We start from the raw sequence: 16274 nt of genomic DNA on the forward strand, positions 1-16274 counted from the left end.
TCTAATTTTACCTCTCTATATATTTTTTCACCTAACCCAATGCTCCCACTATCTCTGATATTCCTTAGAACTTGAACTCTAGCTGTAGTTTCCTAATTTGTCTCTACATCACATTCTCTGCCTCCAGTACAGCCTCACTTGCAATTCAACATAGACATTTACTTTATTATAATTTCTAGTCATCTTTCAAATTTCATCTCATTCTTATGTCTCTAAGAGATCTTCTTTACTTCTAACCCTTGTCTGGAATCAATTTATGCAGTCTTCTCTTACAATCCTATATCTTCCCTATTCAGTACATTTGCCATGACACACATTACTTTGTTTTACTCTTCTGTCTCTTTCACTGGAATGTAAACTCTTTTACATCAAGGATAATAATATATTTGATGCCATATATAAGCCATTTGAAAAATATTTGATGCATGGATAAATGAATTAAAAATGGAATTAGCAAAATGCATTATGAGAACTGTTGCACTAATAACTTAGAACTGCTTTTTAAAGGCAGTCATTAAGTCCAAAGCTTGGATTAGAATTGAATATTTTTTTGTATGATAATGTTCTATTATATGAGAAGTAATGAGAGCTAACTCTTTCAATTCAATCATCTGTTGGGGGAAGAAGACACTGGACTCTACACAGTCAGAAATTTTAGGCTTTGAGTATCTGTCACAATTTGTTGTTCAGTGAACAGGTCCTGTCTGACTTTTTGCAACCCTGTGTACTGTAGTATGCCAGACTCCTCTGTCCTCCACTATCTCCCAGAATCAGCAGTCTTATGTAGATAAATTACAATACAAACTTTTAGGATTTTTGAGCCAAGCTCTGACATCCTCTGTGGATAATTGGTCTCTTTTAAGAAACACCTTTTGTTCTGCTACTGGGCCTTAGTAGAGCCTGCATCCTCAACCATGTGTCACCAAATTACCACACAATCTGGAACATCTATTATGAATTGAGTGCCGTATGATCCATTGAGTCATACCTTTGGGTGTGTTGAGAATCAAGACATTGGAAGTGGTACATGCAAGATTAAACTCAAGAAGGCTCTGAAGGCACAAATAACCTACATGCAGAAGTGGCCAAATGTCAATAGTCCTCACTCCTGCTGTATTAGCTTCTGTCTTCCAGCCTGAACCTATGGGAGTTTCCTAAGATCAGGTTACTAAGAAAGAAAAACTTTTGGCTTGGATTACAGATCTTACAGAAGGTTCTTTATGACATATAATCATCATCCAAAAATGAACAACTATAGCACTACAATCCCTTTCTAAAGCATCCTCAAAGTACAGTGGTGAAGGGAATTCCTCCAATTTGGTAGACTCTTGAGCAATGCACCCAGTTGTTCATTTTTCTTGGAAGAAGCAGCCAAGTGTATGAATGTATATTGGATTTATACACTATGATCTATGATTTGGCTCAATAGTTGAGGACTTACAGGGAAATGATTAGAAAATTGGTAATATGGAGGTCTGGGGAAGATGTATGTAGATAGACCCATCTGAATAGGCAAAATTGTGAAGATATTTGTGTCCCATGTGAATGTTAAGCAAAATGTTAACCTTGGCAGAAAAATATTTTAATAATCAAGTGGATAAATGGCCTATTTATGCAAACCAGCCACCTTTTTCCCTTAGACACTTTTGTCATTGTCCAATGCATTCAGAAAACTAAGATCCTGGCATCCAGTCCCATTACTTCATAGCAAATAGATGGGGAAACAGTGGAAACAGTGGCTGACTTTATTTTTCTGGGCTCCAAAATCACTGCAGATGGAGATTGCAGCCATGAAATTGAAAGACGCTTACTCCTTGGAAGGAAAGTTATGACCAACCTAGACAGCATATTAAAAAGCAGTGACATTACTTTGTCAACAAAGATCCGTCTAGTCAAGGCTATGCTTTTTCCAGTGGTCATGTATGGATGTGAGAGTTGGACTATAAAGAAAGCTGAGTGCAGAAGAATTTATGCTTTTGAACTGTGGTGTAGGAGAAGACTCTTGAGATTCCCTTAGACTGCAAGGAGATCCAACCAATCCATCCTAAAGGAGATCAGTCCTGAGTATTCATTGGAAGGACTGATGCTAAAGCTGAAACTCCAATACTTTGGCCACCTCACGTGAAGAGTTAACTCATTGGAAAAGACCCTGATGCTGGGAAATATTGAGGGCAGGAGAAGGGACAACAAAGGATGAGATGGTTGATTGTTATCACCGACTCAGTGTATATGGATTTGGGTGGACTCCAGGAGTTGGTGATTCACAGGGAGGCCTGGCATGCTGTGGTTCATGGGGTCACAGAGTCTGACACGACTGAGTGACTGAACTGAACTGAACCGAATTCATTCAGAACAAAGTGCACATAGTGCCATAAATGGAGGTGATATATGAGCTTAGAAACATGAACCAGGGAACCAGTTACCAATAATGGTGACTGCCCAATCTGCCCATAGAGACCTCCACTGAGCTTCCAATATGGCACGATTTCCTGGGTTACCTCTTAACAGGTTAAGTACATTAGATTGCTCCTGCTATATTAGCTTTTCTCTTCCAGCCTGTACCTATGGGAGTTTCCTAAGATCAGGTTACTAAGAATTCATATCTGCCATTCTGCTATTTATTTATTTTTGTTGTTGTTGTTTCCTTTGGTTCCTCATTTTAAATTAAAAAGAACATATTAATTATTTTTTATTTTTACTATATATTTAGTATATTTTCTCAATTGTTTCCCTGGATATTACAATTTATATTTAACTTAAAGTTATTTAATTCAAATACTATCAATTAATTTTAATAATATACAAAAATTCCAATATAACTGTTTTGTCCTCCTTCTTTGTACAGTTAATGGCATATAAATTATTTCTTTATGTATCCTAATTCCTTTAACAAAATTTTGAGATTATTGCATTCTGCAAATGTATTTTTTAAATTATATTTATTTAATTTATTTTAATTCATTATTGGCTTACAATATTGGTTTGATTTCTGCAATACATCAACATGAATTAGTCAAAGGTGTACATATGTCCCCTCCCTCCTGAACCTCCTAAAAGAGTAGCAATTATCTTTTAAATAGGAGAAAAATGCTACAAACAAAAATTAATTTTGAATTGAAAATATACACTTTAAAGAATATAAAATTTTGGCTCTTTGGGGACTTTTGCTATTCTATACAAATTTTAGGATTTTTTTTTCTATTAAAAAAGAAAAAGAGCCACATTTACCTGTTATGTCTTCAACTACAGAACATAAAAATCAGAGGAAGTATCTATATTACCTACCTGCATTTCCAAAAAAAAAAAAAAAAAAGGGCAAAATCAATCAGTAATTAGAAAACAGTATCCCAGTAATTCAAGGATACATTATTAACTCATTCCTAATTTTGTGGATATTTTAAGTCAATCAGATTTTTTATGCTTGATAATTCTGAACCTCACTTGATTACTACATAGGAATAAAAGGTTTAAGAAAATTTTAAATAATATTTGCAGTCAGAAAATTTGGGGAAATTTCCTTTTTTTCACATTTTGACAAAGATTGGATTTCAAACTATTATCATGTTTTAAAAGAATGATGTTTAGCTAGTTGGATGGAATATTTTTCATTTACTTGAATGAGGGGAATTAAGAATATAAGTTTCCTATTTAGATAAATATTGTATTCCTGGAATATAGAAGAAACGGAAAGAAGCAAAATAAATTTATAAGTTCCAATAGCATCACTCTGGTGATTCTAAAACATGACCTTCAAATTGTTTGACTGTCTTCGCTACAAGAGTTGGAGTCTATGGTCCATCTCATTAAATCAGGTGATTTGTGGCTGTTAACCAATAGAGTAATGATATCATATGACTTCTAAGGTCCCAAAATAGTGGAATGGGTTGCGATTTCCTTCTCCAGGGAATCTTTCCAAACCAGGATCAAACACAGATCTCCTGCATTGCAGGTGGATTCTTCAACTGAATCAACAGGGAAGCCCTAATAACACATATGTTTTCAAAATTTGAATGTTAGTTTTCATCTTGCTTATTGAAAGATAGACCAGTATTTATTTAACAGCAAGGCCATAATTATAATCTATATAATCATCTTGTTTTAAATGTTTATGTGCATTCGTATCTCATATTTTGAGGACTAAGTGCCAAGGAGAGATGATTTGCTTTGTATAATGCTATGACCAGGAAGTTAATCATTACAATTTGATCATAATGGATAATGATTGTAATTATTTAATTATGATTTTCATTTTACTCATGTATGTAATACAGTTAAATGCATGTTGTGTGTTTGAAAGGGGGAGATTATATGTGAGAGGAAAGCCTGGGAAATAAACTGAGGGCCTCTTTCAAGACTCAGTTCAATAGTCACTTGGTACATTAAAATCTTCCAAATACCTCTTCTAGGTGTTAACATAGCAAGTACAGGCATCTTTCCACAGTTGGAGAAGGATTTGGGGGAACTGGGTAATTTAGTTTAGATACTGTGGGAGCAGATCATAACAGGATACTAGTTCAAGTAATTACTTAGTATGTGAAGAAGATTTGGTATTAGAGTAATGAAGTGAGATAAGCAGGAGAAGGAAGCCAGTAATGCACGGCACATTGTAAAGGCAACTGACTGTGTTGCCTTTAAGTGACTGGGACTGAATCCTGTGGGGAAAACCTTTAGAGAGCTGACATGATAAGAATTCTAGCACAAGCACGGCCATCACTACAGGATGCTGTATCCTCATCCTCTCAGTTACCGGCTGTGGGCTTTTCACAGGTAAAAGCATTTCTGATTTCTGGCCTACTTTGGAGAAAACCCTCAAGCACAGAAATGGCTTTATCATCAGAAGGGACTGGGCTGGGTGCCGGGGTTGGGGGAAGATAAAGTAGGAAGTTAGGATTCACACGCACACACACACACACACACACACACACACACACACACACATATATAGTAAATGATATATAGTATATTATAATTATTATATATTATTATAATTATATAATACATTTTAATATATATACATTATATATATATTTTATATATATATATACACACATATAATAGATGATAAGGACTTCATATATTCCAGAAGGAACTCTACTCAATATTCTGTAATGACAAATATGGGAAGGAAATCTAAAAAAGAGTGGAGAAATGTCTATTTAGTTCTCTGGCCCATGTTTTGATTGGGTCATTTATTTTTCTGGATTTGAGCTGCATAAGTTGTTTGTATATTTTTGAGATTAGTTGTTTGTCAGTTGCTTCATTTGCTATTATTTTCTCCCATTCTGAAGGCAGTCTTTTCACCTTGCTTATAGTTTCCTTTGTTGTGCAGAAGCTTTTAATTTTAATTAGGCCCCATTTGTTTATGTTTGCTTTTGTTTCCAGTATTCTGGGAGGTGGATCACAGAGGATCCTGCTGTGATTTATGTCAGAGAGTGTTTTGCCTATGTTCTCCTCTAGGAGTTTTATAGTTTCTGGTCTTACATATAGATCTTTAATCCATTTTGAGTTTATTTTTGTGTGTGGTGTTAGAAACTGATCTAGTTGCATTCTTTTACAAGTGGTTGACCAGTTTTCCCAGCACCACTTGTTAAAGAGATTGTCTTTTCTCCATTGTATATTCTTGCCTCCTTTGTCAAAGATAAGGTGTCCATATGTGTGTGGATTTATCTCTGGGCTTTCTATTTTGTTCCATTGATCTATATTTCTGTCTTTGTGCCAGTACCATACTGTCTTGATGACTGAGGCTTTGTAGTAGAGCCTGAAGTCAGGCAGTTTGATTCCTCCAGTTCCATTCTTCTTTCTCAAGATAGCTTTGGCTATTTGAGGTTTTTTGTATTTCCATACAAATTGTGAAATTATTTGTTCTAGCTCTGTGAAAAATACTTCTGGTAGCTTGATAGGGATTGCATTGAATCTGTAGATTGCTTTGGGTAGTATACTCATGTCCACTATATTGATTATTCCAATCCATGAACATTGTATATTTCTCCATCTATTAGTGTCCTCTTTGATTTCTTTCATCAGTATTTTATAATTTTCTATATATAGGTCTTTAGTTTCTTTAGGTAGATATATTCCTAAATATTTTATTATTTTCATTGCAATGGTGAATGGAATTTTTTCCTTAATTTCTTTTTCTACTTTCTCATTGTAGTGCATAGGAATGCAAGGGATTTCTGCGTGTTGATTTTATATCCTGCAACTTTACTATATTCATTGATTAGCTCTAGTAATTTTCTGGTGGAGTCTTTAGGGTTTTCTATGTAGAGGATCATGTTATCTGCAAACAGTGAGAGTTTTACTTCTTCTTTTCCAATTTGGATTCCTTTTATTTCTTTTTCTGCTCTGATTGCTGTGGCCAAAACTTTCAGAACTATGTTGAATAGTAGCAGTGAAATTGGGCACCCTTGTCTTGTTCCTGACTTTACGGGAAATGCTTTCAATTTTTCACCATTGAGGATAATGTTTGCTGTGGGTTTGTCACAAACACATGAAAAGATGCTCAACATCACCCATTATCAGAGAAATGCAAATCAAAACCACAATGAGGTACCATGTCACACCAGTCAGAGTGGCAGTGATCCAAAAGTCTACAAGCAATAAATGCTGGAGAGGGTGTGGAGAAAAGGGAACCCTCTTACACTGTTGGTGTGAATGCAAACTAGTACAGCCACTATGGAGAACAGTGTGGAGATTCCTTAAAAATTTGCTAATAGAACTGCCTTATCACCCAGCAATCCTACTGCTGGGCATACACACTAAGGAAACCAGAATTGAAAGAGACACGTGTACCCCAATGTTCATCACAACACTGTTTATAATAGCCAGGACATGGAAGCAACCTAGATGTCCATCAGCAGATGAATGGATAAGAAAGCTGTGGTACATATACACAATGGAGTATTACTCAGCCATTAAAAAGAATATTTTTGAATCAGTTCTGATGAGGTGGAAGAAACTGGAGCCTATTATACAGAGTGAAGTAAGCCAGAAAGAAAAACACCAATACAGTATACTAACACATATATATAGAATTTAGAAAGGTGGTAATGATAACCCTCTATGCGAGACAGCAAAAGAGACACAGATGTATAGAATGGACTTTTGGACTCTGTGGGAGATGGAGAGGGTGGGATGATTTGGGAGAATGGCATTGAAACATGTATAGTATCAGGTAAGAAATGATTCGCCAGTCTATGTTTGATACAGGATACAGGATGCTTGGGGCTGGTGCATGGGGATGATCCAGAGAGATGATATGGGGTGGGAGGTGGGAGGGAGGTTCAGGATTGGGAACTCATGTACACCTGTGGCTGATTCATGTCAATGTATGGCAAAAGCAATACACTATTGTAAAGCAAAATAAAGTAAATATAAAAATTAAAAAATAAATAAAATAAAATGAGTGGATATATATAAATAACTGATTCACTTTACTGTACAGCAGAAACTATACAATACTGCAAATAAACTATATTCCAATAGAAATTAATTTTAAAACTTTTAAAAAGATAATTTAAGTAAAAGAAGGGAATAGGCTGGAACACATAGAATAAGGCCTAGGGATATGGACTGGGCACAGAAAAAAAACACTGATGCACATTTACAGGTTAAATTTTTGCATTCATTTGAGTGGAAGTTAATTTATGCACTTACCCATTTTACTCATGCATTCAAAATATTTTTGACAAGAGACTAATACATACCAATACAAGTCTTTGGTTCTGGCCACCAAGAAGTGAATGAAAAGAAAATAAGCAAAATTATGCCTATTTTGAAGTGGGTGCAAACATGCTGTATCTTCATTGCCTAGATTACTACCTGGCATTCAGTAGGCCATATAAGTGTGGAATGACTAAATAAATGAGAAAGAAAATAATAAGCCCATAAACAAACAAACAAACAAAAAATTACCCCATAAACACAATATTTATATTGCTGTTGTTTGGTCATTAAGTCAAGTCTTTCTCTTTTGGGACCGCATGGACTGTAGCCCACTAGGGTCCTCTGTCTCTGGGATTTCCCAGGCAAGAATATTGGAGTGAGTTGCCATTTCCTTCTCCAGGTGATGTTCCCCACCGAGGGATTGAACTCGCATCTCCTGCATCAGCAGGCAGATTCTTTACCACTGAGCCACTAGGGAAGCCTCAACATTTATGTTGTCTGATTGTAATAAAAGGTGTGAAGCAAAAACAAACATGTGATATAAAAATGGTGACTAAATGGGTTGGCAACTTTGGATCCTGAGATAGAAAAGGTTATTTTGAAGTATGGCATTTGAATATATCAGTTCAGTCACTCAGTCATCTCCGACTCTTTGTGACCCCATGGACTGCAGCACCCCACGATTCTCTGTCCATCACCAACTTCCAGAGTTCACTCAAACTCATGTCCATTGAGTTGGTGATGCCATCCAACTATCCAACAATCTTATCCTCTGTCATCCCCTTCTTCTCCCACCTTCAATCTTTCCCAGCATCAGGGTCTTTTTCAATGAATCAGTTCTTTGCACCAGGTGGCCAAATTATTGGAGTTTCAGCTTCAACATCAGTCTTCCTTCCAGTGGATAATCAAGACTGATTTCCTTTAGGATGGACTGGTTGGATCTTCTTGCTATCCAAGGGACTCTCAAGAGTCTTCTCCAACACCACAGTTCAAAAGCATCAATTCTTCGACACTCAGCTTTCTTTATAGTTCAAATCTCACATCCACACACGACCCCTGGAAAAACCATAGCCTTGACTAGACGAAACTTTGTTGGCAAAGTAATGTCTCTGCTTTTTAATATACTGTTTAGGTTGGTCATAACTTTTCTTCCAAGGAGCAAGCATCTTTTAATTTATTGGCTACAGTCACAATCTTCAGTGATTTTGGAGCCCCCAAAATAAACTCTGCCACTGTTTCCACTGTTTCCCCATCTATTTGCCATGAAGTGATGGGACCAGATGCCATAATCTTAGTTTCCTGTATGTTGAGTTTTAAGCCAACTTTTTCACTCTCCTCTCTCACTTTCATCAAGAGGCTTTTTAGTTCTTTTTCACTTTCTGCCATAAGGGTGGTGTCATCTGCATATCTGAGGTTATTGATATTTCTCCCAGCAGTCTTGATTTCATCATCCAACACAGCGTTTCTTGTGATATATTCTGCACATAAGTTAAATAAGCAGGGTGACAGCATAAAGCCTTGATGTACTAATTTTCCTATTTTGAACCAGTCTGTTGTTCCATGTCCAGTTCTAACTGTTGTTTCCTGACCTGCATACAGATTTCTAGGAGGCAGGTCAGGTGCTCTGGTATTCTTATCTCTTTCAGAATTTTCCACAGTTTGTGGTGATCCACACAGTCAAAGACTTCCCTCTCAAATGTTCTACTTGATTAAAGTAAAAGCTAGCCTTTGACTATACTTCATTGCATACATTTGAATATCTCTAGCACAATGAACTAATAGGAGATAGCTGAATTTATCTTTTATCTCAGTAAGGAGAACACTAATTCAACATAACTTTGGTAGTATCTCTAATGTAGAATGGCAAAGTTGTATTTTAATGAGAACTTGAAGTTTGGTTTAAGGTGAATTTTTCAATGTAAGGACTTGATTAAGGTTTGGTATTTATTATGGATATATTGGTTTAGAATTCATGGAAATAACAAAGCAAGGATTTTGAGTTTGAGTCTTAAGGCATAACCTATCTGTTGAGACTTTCTACTGAAGTGTCAGTGGTTCTTTGAGAAGCTCCTATAATAAACAATAAAATTACTTGCCTGGACAAGAGCTTCCAGGAATAAACAGTAAGATGTGTAGAGGTCCCAATAGAGCAGTTCCCTATAATTCAGATGGTTTAAAAAATCTGCCTCCAATGCAGGAGACCTAGGTTCGATCCCTGAGTTGAGAAGATCCCTGGAGAAGGGAATGGCAACCCACTCCAGTATTCTTGCCTGGAGAATCCCATGGACAGAGGAGACTGGCAGACTAGAATCCATGGAGTCACAAAGAGTGGAATATGACTGAGAAACTAACACTACACTTGTGTAAACAATAAGATGTGTGGAGGTCCCGATATAGTGATTTATCAGGTCAAATATACTAGTAAACATGAACCAAAGCAACAAGTCCCTACAGTGGCTTATTTGATCTACAGTGCCTCAGTTCTCTGCCTTTTTAGGTGCCCTAGTAACATCTTGAAAAATAGAAAATCTAAAATGGACATAATTTTCAAACCATTGTAAGTATTCCATTAACTTTATAGTTAATCATCAGACAAAAATTTCTTATATTATGGTTGAACATTGCCATTTTAGAATCAACTGTCGAGTATCTTTCTAAAAGATAGTGTGGAGGCATTATCAGACTAATGTACCCTTTTCATTTAAATGATAAAATCTCTAAAATATTCTATCTAATCCACATTTCCTGGCCACCATTAATTTTACCAGTAAAGCAAATTTCTAAATTGTTAGCAACACATCTGGAAATGAGAAAAAGATTTGACTAGTTCAGTTCAGTTCAGTTGCTCAGTCATGTCTGACTCTGCCACCTCATGAAATGTAATACACCAGGCCTCCCTGTCAATCACCAGCTCCTGGAGTTTTCTCAAAGTCATGTCCATTGAATTGGTGATGCCATCCAACCATCTCATCAGTTCAGTTCAGTCACTCAGTTGTACCTGACTCTTTGTGACCCCATGAACCACAGCATTCCAGGCCTCCCTGTCCATCACCAACTCCCGGAGTCCACCCAAACCCATGTCCACTGAGTTGATGATGCTATCCAACCATCTCATCCTCTGTCATCCCTTTCTCCTCCTGCCTTCAATCTCTCCCAACATCAGGGTCTTTTAGAGTCAGCTCTTCGCATCAGGTGGCCAAAGTATTGGAATTTCAGCTTCAATATCAGTCCTTCCAATAAACATCCAAGACTGATCTCCTTTAGGATGGACTGGTTGGGTCTCCTTGCAGTCCAAGGGACTCTCAAGAGTCTTCTCCAAATCACAGTTCAAAAGCATCAATTCTTCGCACTCAGCTTTCTTTATAGTCCGACTCTCACATCCATAGATGACTACTGGAAAAACCATAGCCTTAACTAGATGGACCTTTGTTGACAAAGTAATGTCACTGCTTTTTAATATGCTATCTAGGTTGGTCATAACTTTCCTTTCAAGGAGTAAGCGTCTTTCAATTTCATGGCTGCAATCACCATCTGCAGTGATTTTGGAGGCCCCCAAAATAAAGTCAGTCACTGTTTCCACTGTTTCCCCATCTATTTCCCATGAAGTGATGGGACCAGAGGCCATGATCTTCGTTTTCTGAATGTTGAGATTTAAGCCAACTTTTTGACTCTCCTTTTTCACTTTCATCAAGGGGCTCTTCAGTTTTTCACTTTCTGCCATAAGGGTGGTATCATCTGTATATCTGAAGTTATTGATATTTCTCCCACCAATCTTGATTCCAGCTTGTGCTTCCTCCAGCCCAGTGTTTCTCATGATGTACTCTGCATATAAGTTAAATCAGCAGGGTGACAATATACAGCCTTGATGTGCTCCTTTTCTTATTTGGAACCAATCTGTTGTTCCATGTCCAGCATCTCACAGATTTGACTAAATGGAGTTTAAATAGCTACAGAGGTAACCACCCACCCACCATGAGAATAGAAGCCCAAGGCATTTATGCCTAAAAATGCTTTTAAAATCCAAACTGTATAGTAGCCTTGAAGGATAATTCCTGCAAGCAGAGAGTTCAACAAGTGTAAGTGTCCCTGGAGGAGACAGAACTTAGCATCCAAGAATCAAAGAGTGGTTGTAATTCGGTGAACATATTTGAGACACATTTGAGATCATTTTGGAAGGGAGGTTAAAGGTCAAGTTTTACAGTGTTTGCTGTCCCACCTAGAGAGTTTATTTATTTATTTTTTAATTCTAGGAGAAAAATCCAGAATAGAAAAATGGAGGCAGTGAGAGAAAAGAGAGGAATAAAGAAAGAGAGATAAAATACAAGTAAATCAAAGATATGGATTTAAAGAAGGTGAAGGGGATGAAATTTAGAGCACAGGCAGAGACATGGGTTTTGCAGGAGTAGGTATACATCCATATTGGACCAGAACAAACTTAGAAAAAGATTCAGATCCAGGCTGGTTTATAGACTTATCTATCAGAATACAACAGAATCTTGTTCTCTTTGCTTCTGTTAATATATTGTCAGTTAAGTATGAAGCAATTTTATTAGTTTATACCAAATGTAAGGGCTTCCCAGGTGGCACAGTGGTAAAGAATCCACCTGCCAAAACAGGAGATGCAAGAGATGAGGGTTCAATCCCTGGGTCACGAAGATGCCCTGGAGTAGGAAATGGCTACCCACTCCAGTGTTCTTGCCTGGGAAATTCCAAGGACAGAGGAGCCTGTGGCTATAGTCCATGGGATCACAAAGAATTGGACATGACTGGGTGAGTGAGCACACACGGCCTGCATCATATGTAAGTGAGGCTATGGCTGTTTTGAGAAGAAAAAGTAACATGAAATCAAATATCAAATTAATACTGGAGTCGTGTTATGTCCAGGAGAGGGCCCGCAGGGTCAGAGTGAGACCATGATGGAGAATGCTTGTGGGGCACACGGCCTCCCCTCTGTCATCTGCAGTGATCCAGCACCTGTTTTGTGTGCTCTGCTCAAATAGAAGTACCAGAGTTCATCCGGTTCTGATGCAGTTCAGCCTAAGTAACACTCCTCTCAGATGTGTTGTCTTCCCACTCTCAGTGACTTACATCAAAGCATTCTTCCAACTACCTTTAATAGTGACTCTTATTCAATGTATTGATATATGAAATACTTTTGTTCTTATATTCTTAGAGATGCTTTAATACTCCAGATACTTTATTTCTCAATGGAGACTGATATCCTAGGCAATTTCCTGCCCCTTAATTTGGCTTTTGTCTTTTTGTCTGTAGTTATATTTTCACTTGATTCTTAATCTAGGTGCTCTTGCAGAGTAGAGATTATATCTTATTCATATTTGTAGTTGTTGCTAGAATTAAGTAGTCTCTCAAAAAAAATTGCTGAATGGAAATGCTAATCCAGGGGAAAATTATTGATAAGGATAAAACTAACAGGCCAATATAATTGTTAAGGTTAAGTTGGCCAGTTCTCCTAAAACAAATCAGTTTTAAAGAACTACACAGCAAAATAACTGATTGTTCATTGGGAAAATTTCATTTTGTTCATTGTAAATTATTTGCTTATGACATTTGTTTTAGGTCTTAATTCAAAACTGTAATTTATGGGAGATGTAATGATGGTGGAAGTAGAGCCTGGTTCCAGTAGAGTTGTGGTTGGCACTGTTCTGGATCAACTTTGCTTCATTGTGTGAGGCAGACTAAGAGTAAGTGCACAGTCAAGGCATTATCTGGGGAGCAGTCAAGATAACGACTGATAGAAAGAGGGCAGGGAGGTGAGAAGGGAGTAGCACAAACGATTCTCGACTGATGTCATGAGCTGAGAACTGTGGGCAATATATCCCCAAGGAACTGTGGGTAATTCAATACCTCTCTTAGTAGTTTAGTGGTATCTCCTTGAGATTTTGATTTGTATTTCCTTGATGACTAATGATATTGGGAATTTTTATGTCCTTACTGGTCATTTGTATGTCCTCTTTGGTGATATGTCTGTTCAAATCATTTTGTTGTTATCATTGAGTTTGTCCTTTTGTTGTTATTGTCTTTTAATTTTTACTTTGTAAGAAGTCTTTATATAACCTAGATCAAATCCTTTTTGCATATATAATCTGCAAGTATTTTATCCTATCCTTTGGATTTTCTTTTAGCTTTCTGGACAGAGTACTTTAAAACACAAAAGCTTTCAATGTTATGAAACTATTAGTCAGCAATTTTTTCTCCTTATTGTGTGTAATTCTATTGTCATATCTAAGAAACTATTGCCAAATTTATTATTATGAAAATATATCCCCATGTTTTCTCCTGAGAGTTTTATAGTTTTAGATCTTACACATTTTTGATTGATTCTGAGATAATTATTATATACTGTTGAAGTTAGGGGTTCAGCCTCTTTGCTATTACTTAATTTATAAGAAAAAAATACACCTTGATGCATCCTTTTCCATTACCAATCCAAGAATCCACAAAATAAATTTCTACTATAAAAGCAAGCATAAATGTTGAAGAAGAGGTTTTAAATATATCAAAACTTTTATTTATTTACTTACTTACATGAAATGTACAAAGGTATTTGGGGCTTCCTTGGTAGCTCAGCTGGTAAAAAATCCACCTGCAATACAGGACACCCTGGTTTGATTCCTGCGTCAGGAAGATCCCCTGGAGAAAGGAATTGATACTTACTCCAGTATTCTTGCCTGGAGAACCCCATGGACAGAGGAACCTGGCAGGCTACAGTCCATGGGGTCACAAAGAGCCAGACATGACTGAGTAACTAAGCATAGAACAGCACAAAGGTATTTGAAAATAAAATAAAATGATGTGGATTTGAATTATGTTTCCTTTATCTATCATTTTGTGACATTGCAAAACTTAAAACAGTTTCCCTGATCTTAGAATTTTCTGTCTAAAATAGAAATTATGACTATATCATAGATAGTATCCTATTGAAGCTTCAGTTCAGTTCAGTTCAGTCGCTCAGTCGTGTCTGACTCTGCAACCCCATGAATCGCAGCACGCAGGGAAACACCCTGTCCATCACCAACTCCCGGAGTTCACTCAGACTCACATCCATCGAGTCAGTGATGCCACCCAGCCATCTCATCCTCTGTCATCCCCTTCTTCTCCTGCCCCTAATCCCTCCCAGCATCAGAGACTTTTCCAATGAGTCAACTCTTTGTATTGAAGCTTAAATGAGACTATTTCTGTCAAATACCTAGTGCAGTTCCTTCAGGTAAGTGTAAACATAATTTATTCTCATCTCAACCTTCTTTTTTACAGTCTGTTTCCCGTACCACTTGCCTTAGTTCTTTGCCTGATTTGTTACTATGTCTTCCCTGGGTGGATGAACCTTATTGACTCCCTCCACGCAATCCTGACACATTTAATGTTCCCATTCTTCAACAGTAAAGTTAAAGTGTATGTATAATAGTAGTAGGAAAAAAAGGCTTCTTAAAAAGTGAAAATACCAACATTAGAATAGAAGCAAAATTCAAAGGTGTCAGGGAAACATAACAAGACAAAACGCTAAACTGAAAGTGGTTTTCCTTTCATTCAATACATCTATAAGCTCCATTATGGTCCCGACTCCGTTAAGCACTGGTCATACATAATATGTGTAATACAGACATGATCCCAGCTCTCCTGTATCTGGCAGTCATTGCAGTAGACTTTCCCAACTACAGGGTAGATAATTCAAGTACCATTTTAAAACTCATCATTACATCTCAATGGTCTCTACTGTTTTAAGGATATTAGAGAAAAAATTTTCCCCAGCCAATTTGCCCTACATATATTCCCTGATGACCTGGAACTTTAAGGGTGACCGTTGAGTAACTGTCATCAATAAGCATACATAAGTCCTTCAGGTGGCTTTTTATTTGGACAGGGACCTTAAAAATCTATGAAAGGTAGTTATTGGGACATTTCAAGAGTTTTCTTATTATTACACTAACTAAACCACTTTCAAAAAAGTCCCTCTATTTCTCTCTCCATCATCCCCCCCATTCTCCCATATACATGCATCCAAATCACTCACGTAGTCACACCACTAGATAAAAAATTTTAGAGGAAAACATAGGCAAAACACTCTCCGACATAAATCACAGCAGGATCCTCTATGACCCACCTCCCAGAATACTGGAAATAAAAGCAAAAATAAACAAATGGGATGTAATTAAACTTAAAAGCTTCTGCACAACAAAGGAAACTATAAGCAAGGTGAAAAGACAGTCTTCAGAATGGGAGAAGATAATATCAAATGAAGCAACTGACAAAAACTAATCTCAAAAATATATAAGCAACTTCTGCAGCTCAATTCCAGAAAAATAAATGACCCAATCAAAATATGGGCCAAAGAACTAAATAGACATTTCTCCAAAGATGACATACAGATGGCTAACAGGCACATGAAAAGATGCTCAACATCACTCATTATCAGAGAAATGCAAATCAAAACCACAATGAGGTACCATGTCACACCAGTCAGAATGGCTGTGATCCAAAAGTCTACAGGCAATAAATGCTGGAGAGGGTGTGGAGAAAAGGGAATCCTCTTACACTGTTGGTAGGAATGCAAACAGTACAGCCATTATGGAGAACAGTGTGGATATTCCTAA

Source organism: Ovis aries, chromosome 21 (assembly GCF_016772045.2).
Source record: "Ovis aries strain OAR_USU_Benz2616 breed Rambouillet chromosome 21, ARS-UI_Ramb_v3.0, whole genome shotgun sequence".
Taxonomy (NCBI): domain Eukaryota; kingdom Metazoa; phylum Chordata; class Mammalia; order Artiodactyla; family Bovidae; genus Ovis; species Ovis aries.